A 15,885-nucleotide genomic window follows, 5' to 3' on the forward strand; every position below is an offset into this window, starting at 1 on the left:
ACCATTTTTTGTTTTTTAGATTCCATATATATGTGTTAGCATACGATATGTGTTTTTCTCTTCCTGACTTACTTCACTCTGTATGACAGACTCTAGGTCCATCCACCTCACTACGAATAACTCAATTTCGTTTCTTTTTACACCTGAGTAATATTCCATTGTATATATGTGCCACATCTTCTTTATCCATTCATCTGTCGATGGACACTTAGGTTGCTTCCATGTCCTGGCTATTGTAAATAGAGCTGCAATGAACATTGTGGTACATGACTCTTTTTGAATTATGGTTTTCTCAGGGTATATGCCCAGTAGTGGGATTGCTGGGTCGTATGGTAGTTCTATTTTTAGTTTTTTGAGGAACCTCCATACTGTTTTCTCCATAGTGGCTGTATCAGTTTACATTCCCACCAACAGTGCAAGAGGGTTCTCTTTTCTCCACATCCTCTCCAGCATTTATTGTTTGTAGATTTTTTTTTTTTTTGCGGTACGCGGGCCACTCACTGTTGTGGCCTCTCCCGTTGCGGAGCACAGGCTCCGGACGCGCAGGCTCAGCGGCCATGGCTCACGGGCCCAGCCCCTTCACGGCATGTGGGATCTTCCCGGACCGGGGCACGAACCCGTGTCCCCTGCATTGGCAGGCAGACTCTCAACCACTGCGCCACCAGGGAAGCCCTCTTCTGCCCATTTTTGGATTGCGTTGTTTGTTGTTTTGATATCGAGCTGCATGAGCTGCTTGTAAATTTTGTAGATTAATCCTTTCCTCAGTTACTTCATTTGCAAATATTTTCTCCCATTCTGAGGGTTGTCTTTTTGTCGTCTTTATGTTTTCCTTTGCTGTGCAAAAGCTTTTAAGTTTCATTGGGTCCCGTTAGTTTATTTTTGTTTTTTATCCCATTTCTCTAGGAGGTGGGTCAAAAAGGATCTTGCTGTGATTTATGTCATAGATTGTTCTGCCTGTTTTCCTCTAAGAGTTTTATAGTGTCTGGCCTTAACATTTAGGTCTGTAAACAATTTTGAGTTTACTTTTGTGTATGGTGTTAGGGAGTGTTCTAATTTCATTCTTTTCCATGTAGCTGTCCAGTTTTCCCAGCACCACTTATTGAAGAGGCTGTCTTTTCTCCATTGTATATTCTTGCCTCCTTTATCAAAAATAAGGTGACCAGGGCTTCCCTGGTAGCGCGGTGGCTGGAAGTCCGCCTGCTGATGCGGGGGACACGGGTTCATGCCCTGGTCCAGGAAGATCCTACGTGCCGCGGAGCGGCTGGGCCCGTGAGCCATGGCCGCTCAGCCTGTGCATCCAGAGCCTGTGCTCCGCAACGGGAGAGGCCACAACAGTGAGAGGCCCGCGTACCACCAAAAAAAAAAAAAAAAAAAAAATCGTGACCATATGTGCGTGGGTTTATCTCTGGGCTTTCTGTCCTGTTCCATTGATCTGTATTTCTGTTTTTGTGCCAGTACCATACTCTCTTGATTACTGTAGCTTTGTAGTATAGTCTGTCGTCCAGGAGCCTGATTCCTCCATCTCAGTTTTTGTTTCTCAAGATTGCTTTGGCGATTCGGGGTCTTTTGTGTTTCCATATAAATGTGAAATTTTTTTGTTCTAGTTCTGTGAAAAATGCCATTGGTAGTTTCAAAGGGATTGCATTGAATCTATAGATTGCTTTGGGTAGTACAGTCATTTTCACAATGTTGATTCTTCCAATCCAAGAACATGGTATATCTCTCCGTCTAATTGTATCATCTTTAATTTCTTTCATCAGTGTCTTATAATTTTCTGCATACAGGTCTTATGTCTCCTTAGGTAGGTTTATTCCTTGGTAGTCTATTCTTTTTGTTGCACTGGTAAATGGGAGTGTTTTCTTGATTTCACTTTCAGATTTTTCATCAGTGTATAGGAATGCCAGAGATTTCTGTGCATTAATTTTGTATCCTGCTGCTTTACCAAATTCATTGATTAGCTCTAGTAGTTTTCTGGTAACGTCTTTAGGATTCTCTATGTATAGTATCATGTCATCTGCAAACAGTGACAGCTTTACTTCTTTTCCAGTTTGGATTCCTTTTACTTCCTTTTCTTCTCTGATTGCTGTGGCTAAAACTTCCAAAACTATGTTGAATAAGAGTGGTGAGAGTGGGCAACTTCGTTTTGTTCCTGATCTTAGTGGAAATGCTTTCAGTTCTTCACCATTGAGGACGATGTTGCCTGTGGGTTTGTCATATATGGACTTTATTATGTTGAGGAAATTTCCCTCTATGCCTACTTTCTGCAGCGTTTTTTTATCATAAATGGGTGTTGAATTTTGTTGATAGCTTTCTGTGCATCTATGGAGATGATCATCTGGTTTTCCTCCTTCAGTTTGTTAATATGGTTTATCACATTGATTGATTTGTGTATATTGAAGAATCCTTGCATTCCTGGGATAAACCCCCGTTGATCATGGTGTATGATCCTTTTAATGTGCTGTTGGATTCTGTTTGCTAGTATTTTGTTGAGGATTTTTGCATCTATGTTCATCAGTGATATTGGCCTGTAGTTTTCTTTCTTTGTGACATCCTTGTCTGGTTTTGGTATCAAGGTGATGGTGGCCTCGTAGAATGAGTTTGGGAGTGTTCCTCCCTCTGCTATATTTTGGAAGAGTTTGAGAAGGATAGGTGTTAGCTCTTCTGTAAATGTTTGATAGAATTCGCCTGTGAAGCCATCTGGTCCTGGGCTTTTGTTTGTTGGAAGATTTTTAATCACAGTGTCAACTTCAGTGCTTGTGATTGGTCTCTTCGTATTTTCTATTTCTTCCTGATTCAGTCTTGGCAGGTTGTGCATTTCCAAGATTTTGTCCATTTCTTCCAGGTTGTCCATTTTATTGGCATAGAGTTGCTTGTAGTAATCTCTCATGATCTTTTGTATTTCTGCAGTGTCAGTTGTTACTTCTCCTTTTTCATTTCTAATTCTATTGATTTGAGTCTTCTCCCTCATTTTCTTGATGAGTCTGGCTAATGGTTTATCAATTTTGTTTATCTTCTCAAAGAACCAGCTTTTAGTTGTATTGATCTTTGCTATAGTTTCCTTCATTTCTTTTTCATTTATTTCTAATCTTGTTTCTATGATTTCTTTTCTTCTGCTAACTTGGGGTTTTTTTGTTCTTCTTTCTCTAATTGCTTTAGGTGCAAGGTTAGGTTGTTTATTCGAGATGTTTCCTGTTTCTTAAGGTAAGATTGTATTGCTATAAACTTCCCTCTTAGAACTGCTTTTGCTGCATCCCATAGGTTTTGGGTCGTCGTGTCTCCATTGTCATTTGTTTCTAGGTATTTGATTTCCTCTTTGATTTCTTCAGTGATCACTTCGTTATTAAGTAGTGTATTGTTTAGCCTCCATGTGTTTGTATTTTTTACAGATCTTTTCTTGTAATTGATATCTAGTCTCATAGTGTTGTGGTCAGAAAAGATACTTGATACAATTTCACTTTTCTTAAATTTACTATGGCTTGATTTGTGACTCAAGATATAATCTATCCTGGAGAACGTTCCATGAGCACTTGAGAAAAATGTGTATTCTGTTGTTTTTGGATGGAATGTCCTAAAAATATCAATTAAGTCCATCTGGTTTAATTTATCATTTAAAGCTTGTGCTTCCTTATTTGTTTTCGTTTTGGATGATCTGTCCATTGGTGAAAGTGGGGTGTTAAAGTGCCCTACTATGAATGTGTTACTGTCGATTTCCCCTTTTATGGCTGTTAGCATTTGCCTTATGTATTGAGGTGCTCCTGTGTTGGGTGCATAAATATTTACAATTGTTGTATCTTCTTCTTGGATCAATCCCTTGATCATTGTGTAGTGTCCTTCTTTGTCTCTTCTAATAGTCTTTATTTTAAAGTCTCTTTTGTCTGATAGGAGAATTGCTACTGCAGCTTTCTTTTGGTTTCCATCTGCATGGAATATCTTTTTCCATCCCCTTACTTTCAGTCCGTATGTGTCTCTAGGTCTGAAGTGGGTCTCTTGTAGACAGCATATCTATGGGTCTTGCTTTTGTATCCATTCAGCCAATCTGTGTCCTTTGGTGGGAGCATTTAGTCCATTTACATTTAAGGTAATTATTGATATGTATGTTCCTATTCCCATTTTCTTAATTGCTTTGGGTTCGTTATTGTAGGTCTTTTCCTTCTCTTGTGTTCCTTGCCTAGAGAAGTTCCTTTAGCAGTTGTTGTAGAGCTGGTTTGGTGGTGCTGAACTCTCTCAGCTTCTGCTTGTCTGTAAAGGTTTTAATTACTCCATCAAATCTGAATGAGATCCTTGTTGGGTAGAGTAATCTTGGTTGCAGGTTTTTCTCCTTCATCACTTTAAATATGTCCTGCCAGTCCCTTCTGGCTTGCAGAGTTTCTGCTGAAAGATCAGCTGTTAACCTTATGGGGATTCCCTTGTGTGTTATTTGCTGTTTTTCCCTTGCTGCTTTTAATATGTTTTCTTTGTATTTAATTGTTGACAGTTTGATTAATATGTGTCGGCGTATTTCTCCTTGGATTTATCCTGTATGGGACTCTCTGTACTTCCTGGACTTGATTAACTATTTCCTTTCCCATATTAGGGAAGTTTTCAACTGTAATCTCTTCAAATATTTTCTCTGTCCCTTTCTTTTTCTCTTCTTCTTCTGGAACCCCTATAATTCGAATGTTGGTGCGTTTAATGTTGTCCCAGAGGTCTCTGAGACTGTCCTCAGTTCTTTTCATTCTTTTTTCTTTATTCTGCTCTGTAGTAGTTATTTCTATTGTTTTATCTTCCAGGTCACTTATCCGTTCTTCTGCCTCAGTTATTCTGCTATTGATCCCATCTAGAGTATTTTTAATTTAATCTATTGTGTTGTTCATCGTTGTTTGTTTCATCTTTAGTTCTTCTAGGTCCTTGTTAAATGTTTCTTGCACTTTGTCTATTCTATTTCCAAGATTTTGGATCATCTTTACTATCAGTATTCTGAATTCTTTTTCAGGTAGACTGCCTATTTCCTCTTCATTTGTTAGGTCTGGTGGGTTTTTATCTTGCTCCTTCATCTGCTGTGTGTTTTTCTGTCTTCTCATTTTGCTTATCTTACTGTGTTTGGGGGTCTCCTTTTTGCAGGCTGCAGGTTCATAGTTCCCGTTGTTTTTGGTGTCTGTCCCCAGTGGCAATGGTTGGTTCAGTGGGTTGTGTAGGCTTCCTGGTGGAGGGGACTAGTGCCTGTGTTCTGGTGGATGAGGTTGGATCTTGTCTTTCTGGTGGGCAGGTCCACGTCTGGTGGTGTGTTTTGGGGTGTCTGTGGCCTTATTATGATTTTAGGCAGCCTCTTTGCTGCTGATGGGTGGGGTTGTGTTCCTGTCTTGCTAGTTGTTTGGCATAGGGTGTCCAGCACTGTAGCTTGCTGGTCGTTGAGTGAAGCTGGCTGCTGGTGTTGAGATGGGAGATTTTTGCCGTTTGATATGTGGAGCTGGGAGGTGTCTTGTGGACCAGTGTTCGAAGTTGGCTCTCTGACCTCAGAGGCACAGCACTGACTCCTGGCTGCAGCACCAAGAGCCTTTCATCCACACGGCTCAGAATAAAAAGTAGAAAAAAAGAGTTAGTAGAAGTAGAAAGAAAGAAAGAAGGAAGGAAGGAAGGAAGGAAGGAAGGAGAGGGAGGGAGAGACGAAGGAAGGGAGGAAGGAAGGAAGGAAGGAAAGAAGATAAAGTAAAATAAAATAAAGATAAAATATAATAAAGTTATTAAAATAAAAAATAATTAAGAAAAAAATTAACAGAAAAACAGACGGATAGAACCCTAGGACAAATGGTGGAAGCAAAGCTATACAGAGAAAATCTCACACAGAAGCATACGCATACACACTCACAAAAAGAGGAAAAGGGGAAAAAATCATAAATCTTGCTCTCAAAGTCCACCTCCTCAATTTGGGATGATTCGTTGTTTATTCATGTATTCCACAGATGCAGGGTACATCAGGTTGACTGTGGAGCTTTAATCCGCTGCTTCTGAGGCTGCTGGGAGAGATTTCCCTTTCTCTTTGTTCTCACAGCTCCCAGGGGCTCAGCTTTGGATTTGGCCCCACCTCTGCGTGTAGGTCGCCGGAGGGCGTCTGTTCTTCGCTCAGACAGGATGGGGTTAAAGGAGCAGCTGCTTGGGCACTCTGGCTCACTCAGGCCGTGGGGGAGGGAGGGGCACGGAGTGCGGGGCGGCAGAGGCCGGCGTGACGTTGCATCAGCCTGAGGCACGCTGTGCTTCTCCCGAGGAAGTTGTCCCTGGATCCTGGGACGCTGGCAGTGGCGGGCTGCACAGGCTCCCTGGAAGGGGGATGTGGATAGTGACCTGTGCTCGCACACAGGCTTCTTGGTGGCGGCAGCAGCAGCCTTAGCGTCTCATGCACATCTCTGGGGTCCGCGCTTTTAGCCGCGTCTCATGCCTGTCTCTGGAGCTCCTTTAAGCAGCGCTCATAATCCCCTCTCCTCGAGCACCAGGAAACAAAGAGGGAAGAAAAAGTCTCTTGCCTCTTCGGCAGGTCCAGACTTCCCCGGACTCCCTCCCGGCTAGCCGTGGTGCACTAACCCCCTTCAGGCTGTGTTCACGCCGCCGCCAACCCCATTCCTCTCCCTGCACTGCTCCGACCGAGCCTCAGCTCCCAGCCCCGCCTGCCCCGGCGGGTGAGCAGAGAAGCCTCTCGGGCTGGTGAGTGCCGGTCGGCCCTGATCCTCTGTGCAGGAATCTCTCCGCTTTTCCTTCCGCACCCCTGTGGCTGCGCTCTCCTCCGTGGCTCCGAAGATTTCCCCCTCCGCCGCCCGCAGTCTCTGCCCGTGAAGGCGCTTCCTAGTGTGTGGAAACCGTTCCTTCTTCACAGCTCCCTCCCACTGGTGCAGGTCCCGTCCCTATTCTTTTGTCTCTGTGTATTCTTTTTTCTTTTGCCCTACCCAGGTACGTGGGGGGTTTCTTGCCTTTTGGGAGGTCTGAGGTCTTCTGCCAGCATTCAGTAGGTGTTCTGTAGGAGTAGTTCCACGTGTAGATGTATTTCTGGTGTATCTGTGGGGAGGAAGGTGATCTCCGCGTCTTACTCTTCCACCATCTTCCCCTCGTCCTCTAATTTTATTGATTTAAGTCGTCTCCCTTTTTTTCTTGATGAGTCTGGCTAATGGTTTATCACTTTTATCTTCTCAAAGAACCAGCTTTTAGTTTTGATCTTTGCTATTGTTTCCTTCATTTGTTTTTCATTTTTTTCTGATCTGATATTTATGATTTCTTTCCTTCTGCTAACTTTGGGGGTTTTTTTGTTCTTCTTTCGCTAATTGCTTTAGGTGTAAGGTTAGGTTGTTGATTTGAGATGTTTCTTGTTTCTTGAGGTAGGATTGTATTGCTATAAACTTCCCTCTTTGAACTGCATTTGCTGCATCCATAGGTTTTGGGCCGTCGTGTTCTCATTGTCATTTGTTTCTAGATATTTTTTGATTTCCTCTTTGATTTCTTCTGTGATCTCTTGGTATTTAGTACTGTACTGTTTAGCTTCCATGTGTTTGTATTTTTGACAGATTTTTTTCCTGTAGTCTCATAGCATTGTGGTCGGAAAAGATACTTGATACGATTTCAATTTTCTTAAATTTACCAAGGCTTGATTTGTGACCCAAGATATGATCTATCCTGGAGAACGTTCCATGAGCACTTGAGAAGAAAGTGTATTCTGTTGTTTTTGGATGGAATGTCCTATAAATATCAATTAAGTCCATCTGGTTTAATGTATCATTTAAAGCTTGTGTTTCCTTATTTATTTTCATTTTGGATGATCTGTCCATTGGTGAAAGTGGGGTGTTAAAGTCCCCTACTATGATTGTGTTACTGTCGATTTCTCCTTTTATGGCTGTTAACATTTGCCTTAGGTATTGATGTGCTCCTATGTTGGGTGCATAAATATTTACAATTGTTACATCTTCTTCTTGGATTGATCCCTTGATCATTACGTAGTGTCCTTCTTTATCTCTTGTAATAGTCTTTATTTTAAAGTCTCTTTTGTCTGATAGGAGAATTGCTACTCCATCTTTCCTTTGATTTCCATTTGCATGGAATATCTTTTTCCATCCCCTCAGTTTCAGTCTGTATGTGTCCCTAGGTCTGAAGTGGGCCTCTTGTAGACAGCATATATACGGGCCTTGTTTTTGTATCCATTCAGCCAGTCTGTGTCTTTTGGTTGGAGCATTTAATGTATTTACATTTAAGGTAATTATTGATATGTATGTTCCTATTCCTATTTTCTTAATTGTTTTGGGTTTGTTATTGTTGGTCTTTTCCTTTTCTTGTGTTTCCTGCCTAGAGAAGTTCCTTTAGCATTTGTTGTAAAGCTGGTTTGGTGGTGCTGGCTTCTTTTAGCTTGTGCTTATCTGTTAAGGTTTTAATTTCTCCGTTGAATCTGAATGAGATCCTTGCTGGGTAGAGTAATCTTGGTTGTAGGTTTTTCCCTTTCATCACTTTAAATACGTCCTGCCACTCCCTTCTGGCTTGCAGAGTTTCTCCTGAAAGGTCAGCTGTTAACCTTACGGGGATTCCCTTGTATGTTATTTTCCCCTTGCTGCTTTTAATATTTTTTCTTTGTATTTAATTTTTTTTTTTTTTTTTTTTTTTGCGGTACGCGGGCCTCTCGCTGTTGTGGCCTCTCCCGTTGTGGAGCACAGGCTCCGGACGCGCAGGCTCAGTGGCCATGGCTCACAGGCCCAGCCGCTCTGCGGCTTGTGGGATCCTCCTGGACTGGGGCACGAACCCGTGTCCCCTGCATCGGCAGGCGGACTCTCAACCACTGCGCTACCAGGGAAGCCCTGTATTTAATTTTTGATAGTTTGATTAATATGTGTCTTGGCGTGTTTCTCCATGGATTTATCGTGTATGGGACTCTCTGTGCTTCCTGGACTTGAGTGACTATTTCCTCTCCCATATTAGGGAAGTTTTCAACTGTAATCTCTTCAAATATTTTCTCAGTCCCTTTATTTTTCTCTTCTTCTTCTGGGACCCCTGTAATTCGAATGTTGGTGCGTTTAATGTTGTCCCAGAGGTCTCTGAGACTGTCCTCAATTCTTTTCATTCTTTTCTCTTTATTCTCCTCTGTGGTAGTTTTTTCCACTATTTTATCTTCCAGGTCACTTATCCATTCTTCTGCCTCAGTTATTCTGCTATTGATTCCTTCTAGAGAATTTTTAATTTCATTTATTGTGTTGTTCATCATTGTTTGTTTGCTCTTTAGTTCTTCTAGGTCCTTGTAAATGTTTCTTGTATTTTCTCTATTCTATTTCCAAGATTTTGCATCCTCTTTACTATCATTACTCTGAATTCTTTTTCAGGTAGACTCCGTATTTCCTCTTGCTTTGTTAGGTCTGGTGGGTTTTTACCTTGCTTCTTCATCTGCTGTGTGTTTCTGTGTCTTCTCATTTTGCTTAACTCACTGTGTTTGGTGTTTCCTTTTCGCAGGCTGCAGGTGTGTAGTTCCCTTTGTTTTTGGTGTTTGCCCCCAGTGGGTGAGGTCGGTTCAGTGGCTTGTGTAGATTTCCTGGTGGAGGGGACTGGTTGCTCTGTTCTGGTGGATGAGGCTGGATCTTGACTTTCTGTTGGGCAGGACCGCGTCCGGTGGTGTTTTGGGGTGTCTGTGGCCTTATTATGATTTTAGGCAGCCTCTTTGCTGCTGATGGGTGGGGTTGTGTTCCTGTCTTGCTAGTTGTTTGGCATAGGGTGTCCAGCACTGTAGCTTGCTGGTCGTTGAGTGGAGCTGGGTCTTAGCATTGAGATGGAGCTCTCTGGGAGAGCTTTTGCTGTTTGATATTACGTGGAGCCAGGAGGTCTCTGGTGGACCAATGTCCTGAACTCGGCTCTCCCACCTCAGAGGCACAGGCCTGACACTTGGCCAGAGCACCAAGACCCTGTCAGCCACACAGCTCCACACTCCGGAAGCCCACACTCCAGAGGCCCTCCTTTCGATGTGCTTTCTCTCCCCACTGCACAGGTCCTAACCAAATGACATTATTAAGAAAGTGGAAAGACAATCTACAGAATGGGAGAAAATATGCAAATCTGAGAAGGGCCTAGTATCCATAATACATTAAAAAAAATAAAAAAAGACCTCTGGGGCTTCCCTGGTGGTGCAGTGGTTGAAAGTCCGCCTGCTGATGCAGGGGACACGGGTTCGTGCCCCAGTCGGGGAAGATCCCACATGCCGCGGAGCGGCTGGGCCCGTGAGCCATGGCCGCTAAGCCTGCGCATCTGGAGCCTCTGCTCCGCAACGGGAGAGGCCGCAGCGGTGAGAGGCCGGCGTACTGCAAAAAAAAAAAATATAAAAAGACCTCTAACAACTCAACAACAGAAAGAAAAACAACACAATTAAAATATGGGCAAAGACTTCATTGGACATTTATCCAAAGAAGATATACAAATGGCCAACAAATATATGAAAAGATGTGCAACGTCATTGGTCATTAAGGAAATGCAAATCAGCCACAGTGAGATACTACTTCACACCCCCAAGGATGGCTATAATTTAAAAACATCCCAAACGCAGAATATGACGTGTTGGTGAGGATGTCAGACCCTTGTGCTTTGCTGGCGAGAATGTAAAATTGCATAGCCACCGTGGAGAACAGTTTGGCAGTTCCTCAGAAAGTTAAATATAGACTTACCATATGACCCAGCAGTTCTACCTCTGGGTACATACCCCAAATAATTGAAGACAGGTATTCAAACAACTACTTGTACACAGATGTTCCTAGCAGCACTATTCACAGCAGCCAAAAGGTAGGAACAACCCAGATGTCCATCAGTGGATGGATGGGTGAACAAAATGTGATTTTATCCATACAATGGAATATTTTTTAGCCATAAAAAGGAGTAAAGTACTGATGCAGTGATAATGTGGAAACACCTCAAAACATCATGCTAAGTGAAAGAAGGCAGACGCAAAAGGTCACATATTGTGTGATTACATTTATGTGAAATGTCCGGAATAGATAAATTCATTGAGACAAAGAGCATATTAGTGGTTGCCAGGGGCTGGAGCAGGGGGAATGGTAGTGACTGATTCATGAGTACAAGGTTTCATTTGGGGATGACTAAAATGTTTTGGAACTAGATACAGGTGAGGGTTGTATAGCATTGTGAATATACTAAATGCCATTGAATTGTACACATTAAAATGGTTAATTTTATGTTATGTGAATTTTCCCTCAGCTTAAAAAAATTGCATCATATAGTTTTTGTGATCTCATAAATAACTGTGGCTTTGCTGTCATGGTTACCTTGTGACTGTTGGAATCCATGTACTTTGTAGCATTAATACATTGGGAAAGTTCTTTCCAGCTGTGGGCAAGAAAACACGAAGACAGATGATCCCAAGTGGGTTTCGTAATAGAATAACAGTTAAGGAATATAGCCTTTTCTTTTTGACTTGTGGAAGCTGTTAAAACTTCTACCTTGAGTGGGCCCTTGGTTGTTTTAAAATGTGATCTGGACTGATAGGATTTGGTCTCTTCATTTAATTTGAAAAAGCGTGTTTAAAATAACTTTATATTATTTGGAGATGCAGCAGCTTTTGGTTTTATGAAAATTAGGAGTAATTTTTCAAGAATGTGAGATATACATATGGAACTGCAGTAAGATTTTTCTGGTGGTTTGCTGTGTTGCACTGCTAGAGACTTCTGTGACACTTTCGAAAGCCATTACAAGTGCTTTTTATTGTAAGTGGAATTGGTGTCAGGAATAAGAAATTTTTTGTGTGTGCAAAAACTAAAATCCTTAGTTTCTTATTTTAATCTTATACCTGTTTTGTTTTTTGAAGGAGGGACTTTAAGTTAGATTCTAGCAAAAAGACCTGAGCTTGAGAAGAGCGTCTTAGCTCAGAAAGGTAGAAGTGCTTTGCCAGTGATCATGAAGCTTTTCTTTATGTATGGAGTTGATGCTTCTGCCTCAGAGTCATGCTTCTGCCCCTGTGTTGTGTGTAGACTTGTTTCTCAAGCAGATGTTATTTATGCTAGTTGTCTTGCACGCTTCCACCTGGCTCCTCTCATGACCCACAACGTGCCATCCAGGCTAAGGGTTTGCAGACTTGAAGCAAACAAAGCGAAGTGGTTTGTAGTGGATTGAACCCACAGCTAGTTAAAGCTCTTAGAGCAGTGCCTGACACAGAGTAAAAGCTTGACATGTGTATGCTAAAGACATAAGAATGATGGGGAAAGATCACTCGGTGCTGCGCTGGGTCTTTCTTGCAGTGCGCGGCTTCTCTAATTGTGATGCATGGGCTTAGTTGCCCCGCGGCATGTGGGATCTTAGTTCCCCGACCAGGGATTGAACCCACATCCCTTGCACTGGAGGACCACCAGGGAAGTCCCCAGGGTGCTTTTTCGAGGGACAAATTTGTTTACATTCAGATATGCATAGTCCCTACTCTCTCTGGTACCCATGCACCGTTTGAAGTTCTGAAACCCTCTGGCATACTCACTTGAGGGCCATTTTACTGGGCATCTCAACCAAAGAGAATGCTTTGGGAAAGAAATAAAGAACTCAAAAGCAGTGGTTTTTCAACTGCTTCCCAAGTAATTTTAAGATCATGTGAAGCATTTCTGGTTGTTTGTTGAAAACATAGTTACTACTGTCTCGTTCATTAAGCAAGAGCTACCATGTGTCTGTCATTGGGTAGAATGGGATGACATAGGGATAAGGGTCAGAGACAAAGGATGAAGATAACATAACTTCTTAGCCCAGAACTCAGTCTAGACCATTTTTTGTACCTCTAGAATCCATGTCAGGAAAACCCCAGGGCTTTGAATGGAAGAGCATCAGAAAATAGCACATCCTTAATGGTACTCACCCTTGAAGTTGTAAGGCTACGCATCAATTAATTTTTAAAAATATTATTCATTTATTTATTTATTTAGTTGTGTCGGCTGTTAGTTGCGGCAGGCGGGCTCCTTAGTTGTGGCTCGTGGGCTCCTTAGTTGTAGCATGTGAACTCTTAGTTGTGGCATGCATGTGGGATCTAGTTCCCTGACCATGGATTGAACCTGGGCCCCCTGCATTGGGAGCGAGGAGTCTTAACCACTGTGCCACCAGGGAAGTCCCACACATCAGTTAATTTGATCATTTCTGCTAAGCCATCTCAAACTTAGCCAGGAGAGAAAGATGGAAACTCATTGGTGGAAAGAGATTTTAATGAATCATCTTGTTCTGATCTATCATCAGAGACAATCAAGTTTGCCTTTTTTCCATTGATATTTTTCAGTTACTACTAGCATTTTTAATCATTTAAAATTGCTAGTTTGTATTTTAGTGACCTCTTCTTACTCTCCCCACCCCCTTGGTTTTTCTGTTTGTGTATAGTTCTGGTGAAAATGAGTTAGGAAAGGAGATTGATGAGATTGGATAGCTCAGCATCCTAGAATACACTTTATCTCTTTTCTCATGAAGTGAGGATATGTCGCTTCTTTTGCAGGACTGGATACAACTGCAGAAGCAACAAGTGAACCTTTAAAGATGCATATGGGGCTGCACAAAGAGAAGAGAGAAACTGGAGAAACCAAGGAAGTAAGGAAAAAGTATGTTTCCTGGGTAAATAGTACAGTTCTGAATTTAGGTTTCTTGCATATCAATTACCATTACTTTGTCATGCCTAAGTCTTTATGGCTGTATTTAATCTTTGTATTGCTGTTAAACATTCTTTATTTTCTCCTTCCTTGATTTTTATTGCTGAGCTCTTTGATCAAATGATTCTTTTAATCATTTGGATTAATCTAAAAATATCTGTATTGAATATACAATTTAGGTGACTTCTTAGATCACTCGATAGGAACCTGTTATATCTTAGGTTGACCATTGGGTATTATAAAAGAGTTGTGTGTTGTGTCTCTTGTGATGTGCAGGTTTAGTTCAAGGTCAGTTTTTTAGTCTGAGTGCAAAACATACTTATGCTTTATTAAATGACTGACTCAAAAAACACTGGTTTGAATACCAAATTATCCAAGCCATGTTCTCAGGCTATAGGATGTGTGGTACTGCTCTCTGGAATATGAAAATTAATACTAAAGACAAAGCTGACTGGCCAATAATTAATGTAAATAGGCATAGCCTCCCCTTGATGAACTAGATGTGCCCTAGTAAAGTTATATACTCATATATGTATATACATATACACATATGTATATACATATATGAGTTGGGAACTCAGTTTATTCTGTTACTGAGCCACTCACAGGCTTAGATTTTGAGGGGTTTTGTTGTTAAAGTTTTTTAAATAAAGGAAATTTACTACCTTATTTATCATTATAAAGTTAAGAACCTTAATAAGTAGAACTTTTTGGAAAGAAAGGGGAGGAAATGGAGTCAGGGTCATTGCTGGTATATAATGGAAGTTCTGTGCACAGCAGCCTGACTTGGATAACTCCATGGCAACATCACTCCCTCCCCACAAGCCTGGGCCACCCAGCCCATGGGAATTTCCTCACAGCTGTCACTTGTGGAACTTCCTGTCTCATGGTGGATTGTGGCAGGCCTACCGTTAGATAGAAGGTATATTCCAGTTTTCTCATTCTTTAACTTTGAGTTGGAAGGTGGAGTAAAAACTATTTAATGGCCTTGTATATCAATCCTCTAAACTAAAAACGGCATAAGACAAGTTTATTACAAGTGCACTTGTGCACACATTTTCTAGTGCTCACCTTCACACCGACTCTGCGTCAGTCACACTGATCTCCTTACGGTTCTTCAGTCAGTCGTGGAATCTTGTCCTCCCAGGTAGCCACGTGGCTCCTGGCCACCTTCTCCTTCAGGTCTCTGCTGTGGGGGCAAAGTGAATGTGAAGGCCAAAGCCAAATTGGATCACCAGGAATTTTCTGTGATGTCAGTCTCCCTACCTAGCCCCTGGCAACACTGAGCCACCTTGCCTAGCTCCAGCTTCCCTCCTTTCTCCCACTCCACTCCTCCTATCAAATGTGATGTTTTGTTTATTCTACACATCATGCTTTTTCTATTTCACCTTTAAGATCTTTTAAAATTAATCTTTCACTTTCAAAGGCACATGCCATTTGACTCAGCAATTGCATTTCTAGGAATTGATCTCACATGTAACCTCGCACAGGTATGCACGTAATCTTGAACCTCCTCAGCCTCTGTTAAATCTTCATGCATGCTTCTGATTTCAGTAGCACTTGGACTGAGACTAATTATCTCTTGCTGCCACTCTTCCGTTGTTGCCATGGGTCATGTACCTGTCCAATAACTTAGGCGGCTGCCTGCCTCTTTGCCTGAACTGCAGGCACCGGAGCTAAGTGTCCCCTTTTGGGCTTCTTCTTTTGCACTCCCGTTGCCTTACAGCAATCTTTCTCTTCCCATTTACAAATATTACAAATGGTTTTGCGTTGCGTATTTTAGACACTTAGATAATTACGTATAGAGTAGTGGTGTCTCGACTTAGCTGCACATTAGAATCAACTTAGAAGCGTTATAAATTACTAATGTCTCGTCCCACCACCAAAGATGCTGAGGCAGTTTGTCTGGGGTGAGTTGTAAGCATTGGCATTTTAAAAATCTGCCAGGGTGATTTTCACTGCGGTCAAGTTTGAGGACCAGAAATAGTGTTGATTTTTCTATACTGGTGATGACTTTGGTCACTTTAAGCTCATCGTAACCATTTAAGTGATTCCTTTGGGTTTGCAAGTTACAGTGGTGTTATATATATTAAAAATTTTGCCTCTTCCTTTATTGTATTTGTATTTCTTATTCGTTTTCATGTTGCTTCGTATTGGAAGGCACTTCTGATCCTATATTAATTAACAGTGATGATAAAATGCTTCTTCACTTTGTGCCTGTTTTTAATGACTGCATGTCTCATTTCTTCCTTGAAGTATACTGTTGACATTTGGTTTTAAATAG

General features: G+C 41.6%; 1 protein-coding gene across 5 annotated transcripts in view; it reads left to right on the forward strand.

The window, feature by feature from the left end:
* The window catches only part of ZHX3 (zinc fingers and homeoboxes 3), a 123,564-nt gene that overhangs the window by 44,654 nt on the left and 63,025 nt on the right, over positions 1-15,885 (forward strand). For 2 of the 5 annotated variants that reach the window (XM_032605290.1, XM_032605292.1), the window contains exon 2: positions 13,451-13,553. The gene's annotated coding sequence lies outside the window, so the exon portion shown is untranslated. Of the gene's footprint in view, positions 1-10,623; positions 10,762-13,450; positions 13,554-15,885 lie in introns of those variants that run through there. The other 3 variants (XM_032605294.1, XM_032605295.1, XM_032605293.1) reach the window with 2 other exon arrangements.

This window comes from Phocoena sinus, chromosome 15 (assembly GCF_008692025.1).
Source record: "Phocoena sinus isolate mPhoSin1 chromosome 15, mPhoSin1.pri, whole genome shotgun sequence".
NCBI classification, from domain to species: domain Eukaryota; kingdom Metazoa; phylum Chordata; class Mammalia; order Artiodactyla; family Phocoenidae; genus Phocoena; species Phocoena sinus.